The 15971-nt window shown below is 53.0% G+C and overlaps 1 long non-coding RNA gene across 2 annotated transcripts in view; it reads right to left on the reverse strand.

Annotated features, from left to right (window-relative positions):
- Positions 1 to 5: 5 nt before the first annotated feature.
- The window catches only part of LOC123792186 (uncharacterized), a 120977-nt gene continuing 105011 nt past the window's right edge, over positions 6 to 15971 (reverse strand). The window contains exons 4-7 of one of the 2 annotated variants that reach the window (XR_015726759.1): positions 13612 to 13773; positions 11528 to 13133; positions 10951 to 11034; positions 6 to 1004 (exon numbers count right to left, since the gene is read on the reverse strand). This is a non-coding gene — a long non-coding RNA (uncharacterized LOC123792186). Of the gene's footprint in view, positions 1005 to 9482; positions 10154 to 10950; positions 11035 to 11527; positions 13134 to 13611; positions 13774 to 15971 lie in introns of those variants that run through there. The other variant, XR_015726760.1, reaches the window with a different exon arrangement.

Genomic DNA, 15971 nt, shown 5'->3' on the forward strand with positions numbered 1-15971 from the left:
GCCGCTCCGCCTTTTGCACCACCGCGTCCCCGGCCAGAAGCAGGGCTTTTCAAGGTACCCGTAGCGCTCCCCACGTGTCTGTGTGGCCTTCCGTGGTCTCCGTGGTCCAGAAGGGGAACCGCTGGCGCAGCGGGGCCGGTCCAGATTTTCCCACTGCGGCCTCTGCCCTCGCGGGGCTCCGCGTGCCGGGCTGCCCGTGCGGTTGAGACCACGGGTGAGGCCGCAGCGCCGCGTGTCGGGGCCCAGCTGTGGGAGGTCAGAGCACTGCGTGTCCCGGTGAGTGAAGGTGTGTAAACACGCGTGCCCACCCCCCAACCCCCGGCGCGAACGCAGCCTGGTCGTGATGGACGTGGAGACACGTGAGCGGTACGGAGGAGTCAGTTCCCAGCTGGGCCTTCCAGTGACCGTGTCCATGCCCCGCAGGACTTCGAGAAGCTCACCCGCGCGGTCCTCGCGCCCCCCTTCCCCCGCCGTGGAGACGTGGCCACGCCCCAGCCAGCGTCTGGTCCCTGTAAAGCCACTGACCCTCGGCCTCGTTGGGCCATTCGTGTGCGGGAGCGGGAAGGGCATCCGTGCGCTGCGGTGTGAACACAAGTCAAGGGCCTGGAAACGCAGCAAGGGGAGCGCGTCTTCCCAAGCGTGTGCACCCTGAGGGCCTCTTCAGCGACGTTGAGCCGATTTTCGGCAACTTTCTCAGGTTTAAAAAAATATCGCCCCCAGTGTGTTGTCTTGAGAAACTCCACACCCGCAGAGCGGCTGGAAGGAGAGCGTGTGACCTTCACGTAGCCTCACAGTTGCAGACGTTTTTCCGTGCTCGCGTGTATCTCTGTGTGGTTGTGTCGCGTACAGACGTCCGTGCGTACGCGCCCGGGCGTCACTGCCCGTGGATCTCGGCTCGTGGGATCCTGGAAAAGTCCGTTGCAGGGCTGGCCCTTCTCCGAATTCTCCATTATCTGCTGAGGTGGAGGACATTTTCCTACGTAATCACAATTCCACCATCAAACCTAAGAAAAGTAATTCAGTAATAGCGCTTAAGGACGGTGATACTCAAATTTCCCTACTACTCTTGAAACAGCCTTTGTGTTTTTTTTGTTTTTTTTTTTAATTCAAGTTCAAGAGGTGTCCCAGGTGCAGAGGACCGCTTGCGGCTTAAGGACCGCTGGAGGGACAGGTGCGGGAATCCTGCAGTAGTGATTTTTCAAAAATGGGAAGCACCTGAATTCTGAAAAGTACAGGTAAAGTTGACAATGACCCCGAGGACGAGGCTGGCACAGAAATTTCGTGATTAAATTGTTTTGCGTAGATAATACCCGTAGGTGGTTCAGCGCTCAGCAGGGACCAGAGGTTGGCTTCTTGTCCCTGTGTGTCCGCCACAGTCCCCCAGAGCGCAGCCTGAAGCGGCCTGCGGGGTAGGGTGTGAGCGCGCGGTGCCGGGTGTGCGCGCGGGGGCCCGGGTGTGAGTGCGCAGGGCTGGGTGCGCGCGGGGGTGGGGGCCAGGTGTGCGCGGGGCCGGGTGTGCGCGCGGGGGCCCGGGTGTGAGTGCGCAGGGCTGGGTGCGCGCGGGGATGGGGGCCAGGTGTGCGCGGGGTCGGGTGTGCGTGGGGGCCCGGGTGTGAGTGCGCAGGGCCGGGTGCGCGCGGGGCCGGGTGTGCGCACACACGCAGACGGGTCCAGCCTTCCCTTCGTCGTCCCCACAGAGGGGCTGCGTTACCACCAAGGATAAATCCCTTGCACCGAGTCACGGGATCTGCTCGTTCAGCAGACAGTACCGGGTGCGTAGTCGGCACCGCTCTCTCCTGAATGCGTGTTTTGGAAGTACTCTAGGTCACGAGATTCTGGAGAGAGCAGAGGCTGCGGGGGCGCCCCGTTTCCCCTCGCCGTTGTGTCTGCGTGGTTAGGGCACAGCGTCGAGACTCGGGCTTGATGTTGGCACAGCAGGGCGCGGGTTCGTCAGCTGGGGGCAGGGCAGTGCGCAAAACTCAGAAATCCACCCCCCCCAATGGGGCTTAAGTTCGAGGGGCTGCGTGGGGGGCAGACAGCAGACGGGCACCGTGTGAGCTGTGCCGAGTGCGCGGCGGGGAGCGAGGGCGAGATCGGGGGATGCGGGGGCGTGTTTTCAACATGTGATGAGAATTGTCAGACACTGAAAGTGGAAGGATTTCCACAGACAGCGCCCCCGTGCCTGCCGCGTTGCACCTGTGCGCATGCGTGCTGGCACATTGTGCGTGCATTTAGGACGGTCCAGGGGTCTCCCTGAGGAGGATGGTGAATAAAGGGCTGGAAGGAGGTGACGCGAGGGCAGTGCAGGGCTGGGGGGAGGCTCCCCGCCGCCGGCGCAGCGGGTAGGACATCCTGATTCGGGAGCGTTCTCGGGATGTGGAAAGAAAGCAGGGAGGCCAGTGAGACGGAGAAAGGGGATGGGGTCAGACAAGTGGACGGCGGGGAGCAGGACGGGGCAGCAAGGGGGGCGCCGCGGGAGGCTTTGGGCAGACCACATACTAGGGGTTCTGTGCTTTGTTTTGCTTTTAAAATGTTTTTAATTTAAATTGAGTTAACATATAATGTATTAGGAGTTTCAGAGGTAGAGTTTAGTGACTGACCCGTTGCATAGAACACCCAGGGCTCTTCTATCCCACGCCCTCCTTCATGCCCATCCCCCAGTTACGCCCTCCCCTCCAGCAGCCCTCAGTGTGTTCCCTATGATGAAGAGTCTCTTATGGTTTCTTTCCCTCTCTGCTTTCGTCTGACTTTATTTTTCCCTCCCTTTCTCTGTGATCCTCTGTTTAGTTTCTTAAATTCCACATATGAGTGAAACCATATCATATCATATCTTTCTTTGACTTATTTCACTTAGCAAAATACTCTGGTTCCATCCATGTTGTTGCAATTGGCAAGATTTCATTCTTTTTGATGGCTAGCGAATATTCCATTGTAATGTGTAGCCCACATCCATCTTTATGCGTCTGTCGATGGACGTCCAGGCCCTTTCCGTGGTCCGTTGTGGATGTTGCTACTGTAAACGTTGGGGCGCAGGTGCCCCTTGGGATCCGTGTGTGTGTGTCTGTTGGACGAACACCCAGAGCAGAGCTGCTGGGCTGTGGAGTAGCTCTGTTTGGGGAGGAGACTCTGTGCCGCTGTCCAGGGCGCTGTACCAGCTCGCATTCCCACCAGCGGTGCACGAGGGTTCCTCCTTCCGTAGGCGTTGTGTGACCAGCACCTGACTGCTCCTGGAAACTGGGTGCAAGGGAGGCTCGGGCTGGGAGCAGGGCCGCCAGGCTCTGGGGACGGCCGGTGGAGGAGTGGTTGAGATGCAGTTAATGTTTGAGAGTAGAGTCGACGACTTTGAAGGCGCTTCCATGTTGGTTTGTATAGAGTCTCCTGGTTCAGCCTGGAGTAGCGTGTACCGTCCTTTACTTAACCGGTCCCTGGCTGACGAATCTCTAGGTGAGTTCCAGAGCTTTTGCTGCCACAAAACAAGCAAGCGTGTATGTGTGTACAGATGTGTGCACGTGGGTGCTGGCGTGTGGGATCCAGCAGGCGTGTGCACAGATGCCGTGTGCACGTGGGTGCTGGCGTGTGGGATCCAGCAGGCATATGTACAGATGCCGTGTGCACGCAGGTGCTGGCGTGTGGGATCCTGCAGGCGTGTGCACAGATGCCGTGTGCACGTGGGTGCTGGCGTATGGGATCCAGCAGGCGTGTGCACAGATGCCGTGTGCACGCGGGTGCTGGCGTGTGGGAGCCAGCAGGCGTGTGCGTGTGCACAGATGCTGTGTGCACGCGGGTACTGGCGTGTGCACGCGGGTGCTGGCGTGTGCGATCGAGCCACAGTAAACAGAGTACCGGTACGGCCGACCGCGGTGAGAAGGCTCTCCCTTAGATTCCCCGAATAGTGATGTTCTGCCTCACGCGCTTTCTCCGTTGTCTTTTTCTCCCTTGAGCCGTCTGAGAGTACATCGTATCGTCTTGCTTCTTTACCCTTAAATACTTGCACGGCCCCAAATATTCACACCGTATCTCCTCTGACTGTGCACATTTTCCTCCACAGTCTGATAAAATTGTCAGCTCAAATTTCACAGCTGGGGCGCCTCGGGGCTCAGTCGGTGAAGCGTCTGCCTTTGGCTCAGGTCATGATCTCAGGGTCCTGGGATCGAGTCCTGCATCGGGCTCCTTGCTCAGCGGGGAGTCTACTCCTCCCTCTCCCTCTGCCGCTCCCCCTGCTTGTGCTCTCTCTCTCAGATGAATAAATAAAATCTTAAAAAAAAAGAAATTTAATAGCTGAAAGAATACTCTTACTAATTAATATTTTGCCCATGTTCAGATTTTCTGTGAATTCCAGCGTCTCACTTCTGGAGTCACAGGTGCCCTCGTCCCGCCCCCAAGCCCACCTGTGCTGGTTCTCGGGTCCCTAAGGCATGGGCCGCCTCCACTAACCCCTGCGTAGTGGTGGAAGCACCCGATTCTGGGGTTAGCCCTGACCCCTTCCTTCCAGTCGGTCAGAGGCAGCCACAGTCCCAGCCGGCAAGAGGGCCTTTTCCCAAGAGTGCCGTAGAGCCCCGGTGGTGGCGGGCCTGACACGCTCTCAGGCTGCCGGCAAGCATCTCTGCTCTCACCTGGCCACACGGTCATCGAGGGTGGGGACGCTCAGCCACCAGGACGCAGACAGACAGACACACACTCTCCAGCCCCCTGCTTCTGTTTGTGTCCCTCCAGCTGCATGGGACTCCGAGACCCGCACCCCAAAAAGACCTCTGAACTTAGGGGTGACACGGGGCCTCTTGTAACAACACGGCCGGCACCTGAGTGAGCGGAACGCGAAGGAGGGGTGGGGAAGCCGGGAATTGCCTGGACAGCAGGTGCAGGAAGAGAAAGTCTGGGACAAATGGGAATTGGAGAAAACAGGAAGAAACCGCGGAGACGGTGTGAGGGGAAACCCATCCTGTTCCCAATCTTTTATGATGTCTCTATAACAACTTTAACATACGTCTACATATTAAATTTTAATTTATATTTAGTCAGAGTAAGCCATCACTTGTTCATGCATTCATTCATTTGTGGAGGCATACTTCCTGTTTCTTTCTCGATTCACTATTTTCTGGACCCGGTGTTATTCTGGAAACATCCTTCAGCAGCATCATTGGGGATTCTCTGCGCCTCTCCTGTTTCCTGGGTCGCATGCCTTCCTCTTTCTTGGCTTATTTCCCTATTTCAGTGGAGCACATCCTCTTACCACTTTCTGGAGAAAGACTGCGTAGGACGTGAAATATTTTTACTTCTTGCCTGTCTGGAAATAATCTCATTGGATCGACTACTTGGTCACGTACGGGGGGTGAGAAATCATTTTCCCCTCAGGCTCTTGCAGACATTTTCCCGTGTCTCCCGGTTTCCAGTGTTGCCATTCAGAAGTTTGTTTGAGTCCCTCTGTGACCTCACATTGTCTTCGGAAGGTTTTAGGATCTGCTCTTTGCGCCCGGCATTCTGAAATCCCGCAGTGGTGTGCGTGCCTGGGCCTGCGCGGTTGTGGTCATTCTCTTGGCGTTTGGTGGGTTGTATCGATCTGGAAATAACTCTCCGTTCTAGAAAGTTTCCTTCTGTGTAAGTTATCTTCACCTTTCCCCGCTTCTCTTCCGCTCAAGAAATCTTTTTTTTTTTTTTAAAGATTTTATTTATTTATTTTGACAGAGACAGAGACAGCCAGCGAGAGAGGGAACACAAGCAGGGGAAGTGGGAGAGGAAGAAGCAGGCTCATAGCGGAGGAGCCCGATGTGGGGCTCGATCCCATAACGCCGGGATCATGCCCTGAGCCGAAGGCAGACGCTTAACCGCTGTGCCACCCAGGCGCCCCAGCCGCTCAAGAAATCTTATTATGCATTGTCTCTTTCTGGGAAATTTCATGACTTTCTCCAACCCTTCTTTCGAAATGTTCATTTCTGCTATCATATTTTTATTTCCATTTTATTTCCATTTTTTCCATTTTTTATTTATTTTATTTTATATTGTCTCTTATCTCTTTTTTGATTTTAATAATTTTTTTTAAGAGAGAGAGCGCGCGCAATCGGAGGGAGGGGCAGGGGGAGGGAGAGAATCTCAGGCAATCTCCCTGCTGAGCACGGAGCCCGACGTGGGCATCGATCCCACAACCTGAGCTGAAACTGAGAGTCAGATGCTTAACCGACTGAGAAACCCAGGCGCCCCAGTAATTTTTTTTTTTTTAGAACATTTTTTTCAGCTCCCTTTTGTCTCTCTTTTCTCCAAGTTCTTCTCCTGTTTGTGGTCTCTGTATCTCACCTAGAAACTTCCCTCCAACACCTGGTGGTGCTCACCTCCCTTTCCAATGAGAAGTAAGGCCCTGGAGACACTGAGCAGCAGTGGGACGCTGTGTTGGGGGACTTCGCGGAAGGGGACCAGGTGCGGACCTGCTTGACCTGTGCTGTATTTGTGGGTCATGTGACTCGGGCGTGCTGTTTCCTGGAGCAGGAGTCATCTGTCTCGAAGCCCATGTGCTGGTGTTCTGGAAGGTTGGGTGGGGGGCCGGACGTCCCCGTCCGGGGGGTTGTTTTCAGCATAGGGTGGCACCCGGGCTCTCAGCCACGCCTGGTGTTCCCCGGAAGTGACCATCTTGCCCAGAAGGGGTTGCCCGGCTGTGCAGATGGGGGGAGGGGATCCTGCCCTTAAGGACTCTCAGAGAATTTTCCAGTGCTCAGTCCTTCTGTATCTGTGCCTTCAGATGTTCCGGGTGCCTTCGATTTTGGAGCCTTTTCAGGATTCTGTGTCAGGAGTCGGCTTGCTTCTCGGTGTTTTAGGACCCCAGCTCTGCCCCCTCCATCGGTCTGGTTTTTCGCCTTTTTCTGGTCTGTTCTGGCAATCATCCGTTGACGGCTCCCAGTGGCAAAATTGTCTGACATCTTTCCTCTTTGGCTGGCGCCTCTCCTGCTGTCTTTATTCCCGTGGGTTTACATGTTTAAAAACTCCTGACTGTCTCGGTGGGGCTTGAGGAGAGAGGGGCGTGACGGCGGTGGGTCGGCCATTCTTCATCAGAAGCATTTGTCCTGCCTGTTTGGACCGAGAAGTGCCCTCGTCATGATGACAAAGCCCGGCTTTCCCAGGCCAAGTATGGAGTGGATGGTGTATCGTTTGGGGGGAAATGTATTCTGTGTACCGTGTGCTGTGTTGGAAGGAGGCGGTAGGGACCCTCCGTGTCCTCTGCTCTTCGCCTCGGGGACAGAGGGGCTCCTTCCCTGCTGTGCTCAGGGACCACCGACGGGGAGGGTCACACTGGGGTGAGCTCAGCTCAGCCCGGGCCTGGCGCTCGGGAAACCGAGATGAAGCCTGTTGGTGGCGGACGTGCGACGTCTCCACGGATGGGGCAGGACGGAAGGGGGGAGCGCCGCCGCCAGACCCTGGGAACCACCCTGCGGGACAGGCTGCTCCCCCCGGGCGAACTCATCCCAGAGAAGCGTGAGCCCTCGCGGGACGGGGTGCGTCTGCCTACGTGGAAGTTGAGGCACATCCTAGATCGTTGGCCGGGATACCCCGGCAGGCAGGCTAGTGACCTTTGTCCTTCCAGTCCCGGAATCCGAAGATCTCAGATGTGTTAGAAATGGTCCTGGCACAGAGACCCCATCTCGTCCTTGCAGACCCTTTGGGTGGTGTCATTTGTCAGAGACGTGTGACCCGTGAATGTGTGACCTGACCTAGTCTCCAGGCTGTGACCGTCATCTGTCTTCAATTAGAGAACTGACAAGGGTTTGGCTTTTCTTAATTGTGTCTCTGAGAGTCCCAGGGCTCAGGTTACCGGGGATTGAATCCGAGGGGTTTCCAGAATCCCACAGCCACACGTTCCTGATGTCGTAGGTGGGTTTGGGGCGGGGTGGGGGTCTCAGCGTTTTACTTCATCCTTCACTTCTAAATCCACGCCCTGTATCGAGTCCAAAGTGAACTAACCCAACTGAAAACATGTAATTTCTTGTGAATCGTTTGCAAGATTAAGTGTCATTTTTCAAGTGATGCCATATTACTTGGAATTTCACTGAAAAAAAAAAAACAAAGCACACAACACTCCCAGAGGCCAACTTCTTCTTGGGATTTGGAGTTTGCAAAAAAGTATGTCCCTTCCCAGGTCACCGGGCCAAGCCTGTCAGAGGCTTTATCTGAATGCACTGTAGCCAAGCGGAAACTTGTAATACCGTTTCCAGATGACCCAGATCCCAGCACCTTCACCCGAGAGCGTCTGCGGGGTGAGCCAGGGTCACAGAGTTCCTGCTTCCGGCGGTTTGGGTTGTGCCCTGACTGTGACCGAACTTACACGTGCGGATCTTATCCGCGAGACCGAGCCGGACGCCGAAGAAATGAACGCATTCGGTTCCCTCTCTGTTGCGCCATTTCATTTTGAGACGCGGGAGGAGGGCAGACCCAACGCAAGATAAACCTGCCCGCCCGCTGTGCCCTTTCGTGGCAGCATTTAGCACTTCGGTCCATTTCTGTAAACACGAAAGGACCGCGGCTTACAGACTGGCCCAATCCACCAGCCGCTGTTCGTCATTTAAAGTCATTCAGGCATTTTCTACAAGGCATGTTCCGTTTATAGCCATTTCCTAGACTTCACTCCCGCATAAAACACTCGGGGTTGACAAAGAACTCCGGAATTCTCCGGTTAACCGCGCCGCCTCCCTTGAGCCCCCGTGGCCGGACAGCAGGGACCCCCCGCCCCGGCGGGGCTGTCGCTGTGCCGCCCGCCGAGCCTCACACATGTGTTCCTTGGAAAACCCTGGGGATGCGGGCTGAGCACGGCTCGGGCTCCGCTCGCGCCCTCCTGCCTTCTCGGGTTCCGGACGAGGGACTTCGTTTAGTCTCGAGGCCGGCCTGCCGACGGTCACACGGCCCTGAACGCGTTTGGGGTGAGAAGTTGGAGTTCGCCCACTGATTTAAAAAAAAAAAAATCTGTGCGTCTTTGGCTCGCACCTGAGTGTGGTTTTCCTTGAAACAGATGATGATTTTTACAGTTTGTCTGCCAATAAAACGCAGGGTCAGGTCACTTGACCGTCTCCTCTCTCGTTTTGTCCGGAGACCACCTCGTTAGGTAACAGCGTTTGCTCGGAGCTTAGCATCCGGTAGCTGAATCGTTAACTTTCTTTTGATTTTGAAAGATTTGAAGGGAAAAATACCCCGGATTTCAAACAAGAAATGCCTTCTCCAGCTACAGAGAGAGAAAGATCTCGGTATCTGTGCTGCAAATGTGCTTTCTAAGCACGAAAAGCAAGAGAGGCAGAGGTCGGTAACGGAGCTGCGTTAGGTATGTGTTCACGACCTGCTGTTTGCTTTTTCGGTCGATACGTGTTTCCCAGAAGTCCGCTGAAACGGCCAGCCCTCGTATTTCAGTTACGTTTCCTTGAACCGCCTCCCAGATGACAAGGTTTGGGCGTGTGCGAAATTCTTCTCGAGACTTCTTGAACCCCCCCCCCCCCCGCGGACGTATGGTCTCAGTGTGCCCTCCTAGGAAATGCCCTACAAAAGGAAAAGAATCTTTACCCCTTCACCCTGTTCCGTTCTCTCTTGAAAAAAGATTTTCTGTCACCACCAGACTGCTACACAAATTCCGGCCCGAGAGCTGGGTGAGGAGACCGAGCACGGCGTGTCCGTGGGAGCCCAGGCCCCCCTGCCCCCACAAAATGCGGGACAGGACCCTTCCCGGAGGCCCTCTTTCGGGGGCATTATTTCCTGCCGCTTCCTGGTGGTTTGGACATAGATTAAAATTTTTCAGCTCTCTCCTCCCTGCTGTCTCGTTTGCAAAATCTACTCTACCCTCATCAGCGTGGACCTAACGTCGCGGGGCCTGTCGATGCCGGGAAAACCAGCTGACGGCTGGCCTGAAAACCAGATGTCTATCCGGCCTGTGCGTGTTTTGTCCCCCCCCTTGATTCAACGGGGGCTCCGCATGCATGTTGACGTCAGAGAGGAGAACTCTGTGCGGTGGGCACAGTCCCCGTTTGGTCCCGCAGGCCTCGCTGGTGGAGTTCTGTCCTTGAGAGCCCGGCGGCCCTTCCTGGGACAAGGTCTGGGTGAGCTCTGCCGCGGGCTCTCCTGCTTCCTGTCCCGCGCTGCGGCCTCTGTTCCAACTGTCTGGTTGCGTCACAATTCATCCCGAACTCAGTGACTGCAAACCCCGATAGTCATGTTACTGTTATCTCCCACAGCTCAGGGGCCTGCTGGGGCTGGAGCCAGCTCAAGCTTCCTCATCTGCGTGCCTGGGGGTTGCTTACTGGCTGGTGACGGGCACCTAAGTCCGGGCTCTTGGCCAGAGCGTCGGGTGTGGCCTGGGTTCTAGGAGCAAGGCTCTCAAGATAACATGGTACCGGGGAGAGCGTGGCCTTTCACCTCGTCTTGGAAGTGACAGGGTATCACTTCCATCGTATTCTTGTGGCTGAGACCCTCCCAGAGGTCCTCCCAGGTACACACGAAGGGCAGCTAGACCCCACCATTCCGAGGGAGGAGTGTCGGTAATACAGAGGAGCATGCGTGATGGCCTCATGGAAACATGCGGAAAATCACAGCCTGTCACAGTCCACCCCCTGAGCGCCCGCCACACCCCCCACATGCGAAGTACTCTCATCCCATAACGGCCGCAGCTTAAAACCGGGGTCTCATCTGGGTGTGGGCGGCCTCTCAGGTGTGGCTACCGGCTTAGGGCTCAGTTGTGCCCGCGAGCCCTCTGTGTCGTATGAATCAACTATAATCCAGTCCGGTGACAACATCCGTGTGCAGACCTCCGTGATAGTCTTTTCTCTAGTTTGGATTTCCTGCCCTTAACATTCTTAAAATTAAGCTCTATTATTTTAACAAAGAAATTTTGCCAGGCCTGCCCTTAAGATCCTTAAAAGGCCTTTGTCCGAGAGCCCACCCTGCATCTTGCTGAGGTCTGACCATTGTCTGACAGTTACGCCCTTGGCTTACCTTTCAGACCAGGTTTCCTGGAAAATGCCCTGAACTGGATCTCTGCCCCGAAGCCATCTTCTTGATTTTGGTGGTGTGGGTCATCTGGAGTGCATGAGACAAGGAGAGTCACTTCTGGGTCGTTCATACATGACATTTCATCCTCAACCTCACCTCTGTCCCCCTGCGCGTTATCACGGCAGCGAGGAGTCCCGCGCTCCTTACGGTACTTTGTCTAAGGGTCTCCTCGCACCACAGAGCTTACTAGGTACGACCCCCACTCTCCAGGGTATCGTGGGCAGAGTTCCCACTGTGACGTAATGATATGACAAGACCACCTCCTTATACGTAAGCCCTTCCTGGAGTTTCCAGTAAGACTTTCCTGACTTTGCATCACGCTCCCACTAAGAGCCTCCCTGAAGGCTTCAGGCTCCCGCCCAGCCCCTGCTCCTAACGCCGACGCCATGCCTTGGGGTCTTTGTTTCAGCAGCACCCCACTCTTGGTACCGAAATCTGTTCCGGGTCCCTGATGCTGGTAACAGGTCACCCCAACACGTGGAGATGTGAAATCTTGACAATAAGGGTTCTGGGGGGTTACCTGTGCTGGGGAGTTCTCGCTTGGAACCTCTCATGGGGTCAGAGTCAGGCTGCGACTGGAACCAGGGTCGTCTCGAAGGCTTCCTCACTCACACATCCGGTGGTTGAAGCTGGGTGTCCGCGGGCACAAGGACATGGGGCCCCGCCACGTGGCCTGGGTTTCCTGGCAGCATGGCGGCTGGGTTCCAAGAGAACCAGGTGGAAGGGAGGGCCTGAAATTCTTATGATCCAGCCTCGCAAGTCACAGAACATCATCTTTTGTGCCCTATTGGTTGAGGTAGCCTCCAGGGTCCACTCAGAGCAAGAGACTGAGCAGAGTGAGTCACTGGGTGGGAGGAAGGTCAAGTCCAGTCTGTCCCAGTGTCCAAGGGAAAGCTGTGATCGCAGGTGTCCTCCTAGGGTCAAAACCCAGGGTCAGCTGTGCATTTGACACCCAAAGCACATCACTTGTTTTTTTCTTCAGGTTTTAATTTAAATTCTGGTTCGTTAGCATACGCTGTGATGTCAGTTTCAGGGTGGAATTTAGGGCTCCTCCCCTACATACACCACCCGGCAAAGCACGTCTCTTCTAACAGCCTTCAGTGCGGTTTCCTAGTCATGACTTGAAAAGGGTAATTATAATAATCCTGGCTAGAAAATAATTTGAGACAGTGACGTTTTTTCTTTTATTGAACTTCGTCGAACTTTGTTTTTATAATCGTGCCAGTACACGTTCTCAAATAAAAAAATGAAAAACTGCAGTAAAAAAAGGAAAAAGTTTTGGGTTCATACTTAGAATTTTTTTTTTTTGGAATCTATGCTGTTCTTCTTTGAAATTTGATTTTTTCAATGTAAATGCTTGTTTTCTTACATTTTCTCGTTGCATAGCTAATGGCTTTCGCCACAATTTCTGTGGTCAGTGTTCAAAGAACAGTTTAAAGCTTGGTGTTTTCCTGTGCATTGTTTCAGGCTGATTCCAGCTGTTTGCAGATATCTTTGTGTCTGATTAATCGCATTTAAAGTTTCACAGCGGGGGTGGGGGGCGCCTGGGTGGCACAGCGGTTAAGCGTCTGCCTTCGGCTCAGGGCGTGATCCCGGCGTTATGGGATCGAGCCCCACATCAGGCTCCTCCGCTATGAGCCTGCTTCTTCCTCTCCCACTCCCCCTGCTTGTGTTCCCTCTCTCGCTGGCTGTCTCTACCTCTGTCAAATAAATAAAATCTTTTAAAAAATTAATAAAGCTTCACAGCGGAAATAGATGATTCTGGAAAGAAAAGCTGCTTCCAGCAGAGAACAAGATCTGAGCCGGTCCTCCTGTCTGTGTTATTTGTTTTGTGTGTGTGTGTGTGTGTGTGTGTGTGTGTGTGTGTGTGTGTTTTGTTTTCGTTTTTTGTCAAAGCATACTTCAGGGGTTGGAATTAAATTTTAAAAACTTGTCTTTGATGTTGGCACAGTTTCAGAATGAGTTCTCTACCTGATTTAGGCTGGAGACACGAACCGTATCGGAAGTGAGCCTGAATTCCGAACAGCTACTGAACTTGCCCTTGAAATGAACATGTGTAGTTAGGTCCGCTGCTGACTGTACAACCAGGAATTCTTAAAATGTATTCGTGTAGAATACCGCAGTGGCTGAAAATAAGTAAGAAAAAGCCCTTAAGTGTTCAGTGTATATTTAAATAACAACTGTAGCGAGCTGTAATTCACGCAGTGTAAAATTCCCCCTTTTAAAGTGTATACAATTCAGCGGTGTTTTTAGTATATTCAAAGTTATGCAACCATCACCACCAATTTCAAAACATTCTGCCACCCAAAAAGAAAGCCCAAATATGCAGTTTCTTCCCAGCCGCACCCCTGGCCCGTCCCCCACCCCCCTACCGTTCTTCCTTTCCCATCAAACCCGGGAAACCATGGCTCTGCTTTCCTATCTCTGGGTTTGCCTCTTGTGAATATTTCACAAAACACGGAATCATATGACACATGTTCTTTTTTGTCTGGTTTCTTTCGCTGGGCACCATGTTTTCAACACCCATCCATTCCCCGGATATCTTATTACAATTTAACAGTAGCCGCTGGCAAGCGGTAAACTCAGAACGAGATCCAAACGCACCTGACTCCAGAGGAGTGCGCGAGTCCACAAAGGCGGGCAGACGGGACAGGAGCCCAAACCGGAGGAACGATGTGTCACCGGGAGACTGTCCCCGCTGACGTGCTCGTTTGCATTGACTCTGATCTGAGAGTGGGCTGGCGTGGATTGTACAGCGGGGAGGAGCTGTCAAGATAAGGAGAGAAACTGTCTTTTTGGCCATCCAACTAAGAAAAGAAGCTCCCTCCAGCTCGGGGCTGTGGCAGGAACTCTCCCTTTTATTTATTTTTATTATTATTATTTTTAAAGATGTTATTTATTTATTTGACAAAGACAGCCAGCGAGAGAGGGAACACAAGCAGGGGGAGTGGGAGAGGAAGAAGCAGGCTCCCAGCAGAGGAGCCTGATGTGGGGCTCGATCCCAGAACGCCAGGATCACGCCCTGAGCCGAAGGCAAACGCTTAACGACTGTGCCACCCAGGCGCCCCGGAACTCTCCCTTTTAAAAAAATTTTCTCTTTTTCTCTCTTGGTTTTGGCCCAGTGTGGCTGGAGTCACAGAGCCATGGAGTAGGCACCTAGAACTGAGACAACCCACGTTTTTGGCGGGAGGAAGTGGAAAGGGGAGATGCTAAGGTGGAGGAAAGGAGTGTGGGTGGCAAGTCCCCACGACTTTCCCTGCTTTGTCTTCTCTCACCACTTGGCCCCAGGGCGGCCCGGGTGACTAACGCTTGAGGAAAACCCCCTGCTTTCAAGTGAGAGGATGTAAAAATAGGTCCCTGGAGGTTGAAGAGGGCAGGGAACATCCCCGGAGGCGCACGCGGGAGCAGAGGGAGCCCCAGTTGTGTGTACGGATTTACACAGATCCTGGGTTCATCGCAGAGCTGTGCGTGCCTAGGACAGACCCAGAGCCGCCCAGCAACGCTCTGAAAATTCCATTAACATTGAAGCCACAGCTCAGACGGTGAGGCCGAGCTTCCCGTCTGAACCTAACCAGGTTGGTTGTTTGCTAAATCAGGACAAACAAATACCAACGTTCTCCAGAGGATTTTCACAGGACCTACAGTCTCACAATGTCTAGGGCACAATCCAAAGTCGCAGAAAGAGAGGAGAGAAGAAATTTGCTGCAGAAAATATATTTGAATAATGGATGAAAACTCTTCAAATTTAGTGAATGACAAAAAAGGACAGATTCAAAAAGCCAAACAAACCCCAAACAAGATGAACTCAATAAAACCATGTCCAGATGACCAATTATTGAAACTCAAAGATAAAGGAAAAAAAACAAACCCTCTTTAAAGTTGCCAGAGAACAAGGGCTCAGAGCGACAGTTCGAATGACTGTGGGTTTCTCATTAGAAGCAAAGAAGCCACAAGACTGTTGAATGAATCCTTTGAGTATTTAAAGAAAAGACCTATCAACCCAGAATTCTATTTCCAGTGAAAATCCTTCAGGAATAATGGCAAAATGAAGGCATTTTTTAAAATTTGATTTTATTTTTAAAAAAGATTTATTTATTTTAGGCAGAGAGAGAGAGTTTGAGACAGAGTAGGGGGAGGGGCAGAGGGAGAGGGAGAGAATCCCCACAAGTCTGCTGAGCGGGGAGCCCATCCTGGAGCCCAACACGGGGTTTGATCTCATGACCTTGAGATCACGACCTGAGCCAAAACCTAGAGTCAGATGCTCAACTGACTGAGCCACCCAGGCGCCTCTGGAAGATTTTATTTTTAAGTAATCTCCACACCCAACGTGGGGCTCATACCACCCTGAGGTCAAGAGTCGCACGCTCCGTGACTGAGTCAGCCAGGTGCCCCAGAATGAGTACATTTTTAGCTGAAGGAAAATGATGAGGATTTGTTGTCATAAGACCTGCTCTACAAAGAATGGTAAAGGAAATGTCTTTAGGCTGAAGAAAAATAATACCAGAGGGAAACTTGTAACTTCAGGAATGAAGGAGAAACAACAACAATGGTACATATCTTGGTAGTACATTTAGCTATTTTCTTTGTCTCCAGTTATTTAAAATATGTATTGACTGTTTAAAGCAAAAACAAGTACATTGTCTGGTGGGGTGCTGCAGGTATGCAGATATTGTATATATGACAAGTATAATGTAAAAGGGGATGAAGGGACTTACATGGTTGGAAGGCTTCTCTCTCTCTTTTTTTTTAAGATTTTATGTATTTATTCGACAGAGATAGAGACAGCCAGCGAGAGGTGGAACACAGCAGGGGGAGTGGGAGAGGAAGAAGCAGACTCATAGTGGAGGAGCCTGATGTGGGGCTCGATCCCAGAATGCTGGGATCACGCCCTGAGCCGAAGGCAGACATTTAACCACTGTGCCACCCAGGCGCCCCGGAAGGCTTCTCTTTTTACTTCAAGTGGT

Source organism: Ursus americanus, chromosome 14, assembly GCF_024610735.1.
Source record: "Ursus americanus isolate L20-20 chromosome 14, mUrsAme1.1.p, whole genome shotgun sequence".
Classification (NCBI taxonomy): Eukaryota; Metazoa; Chordata; class Mammalia; order Carnivora; family Ursidae; genus Ursus; species Ursus americanus.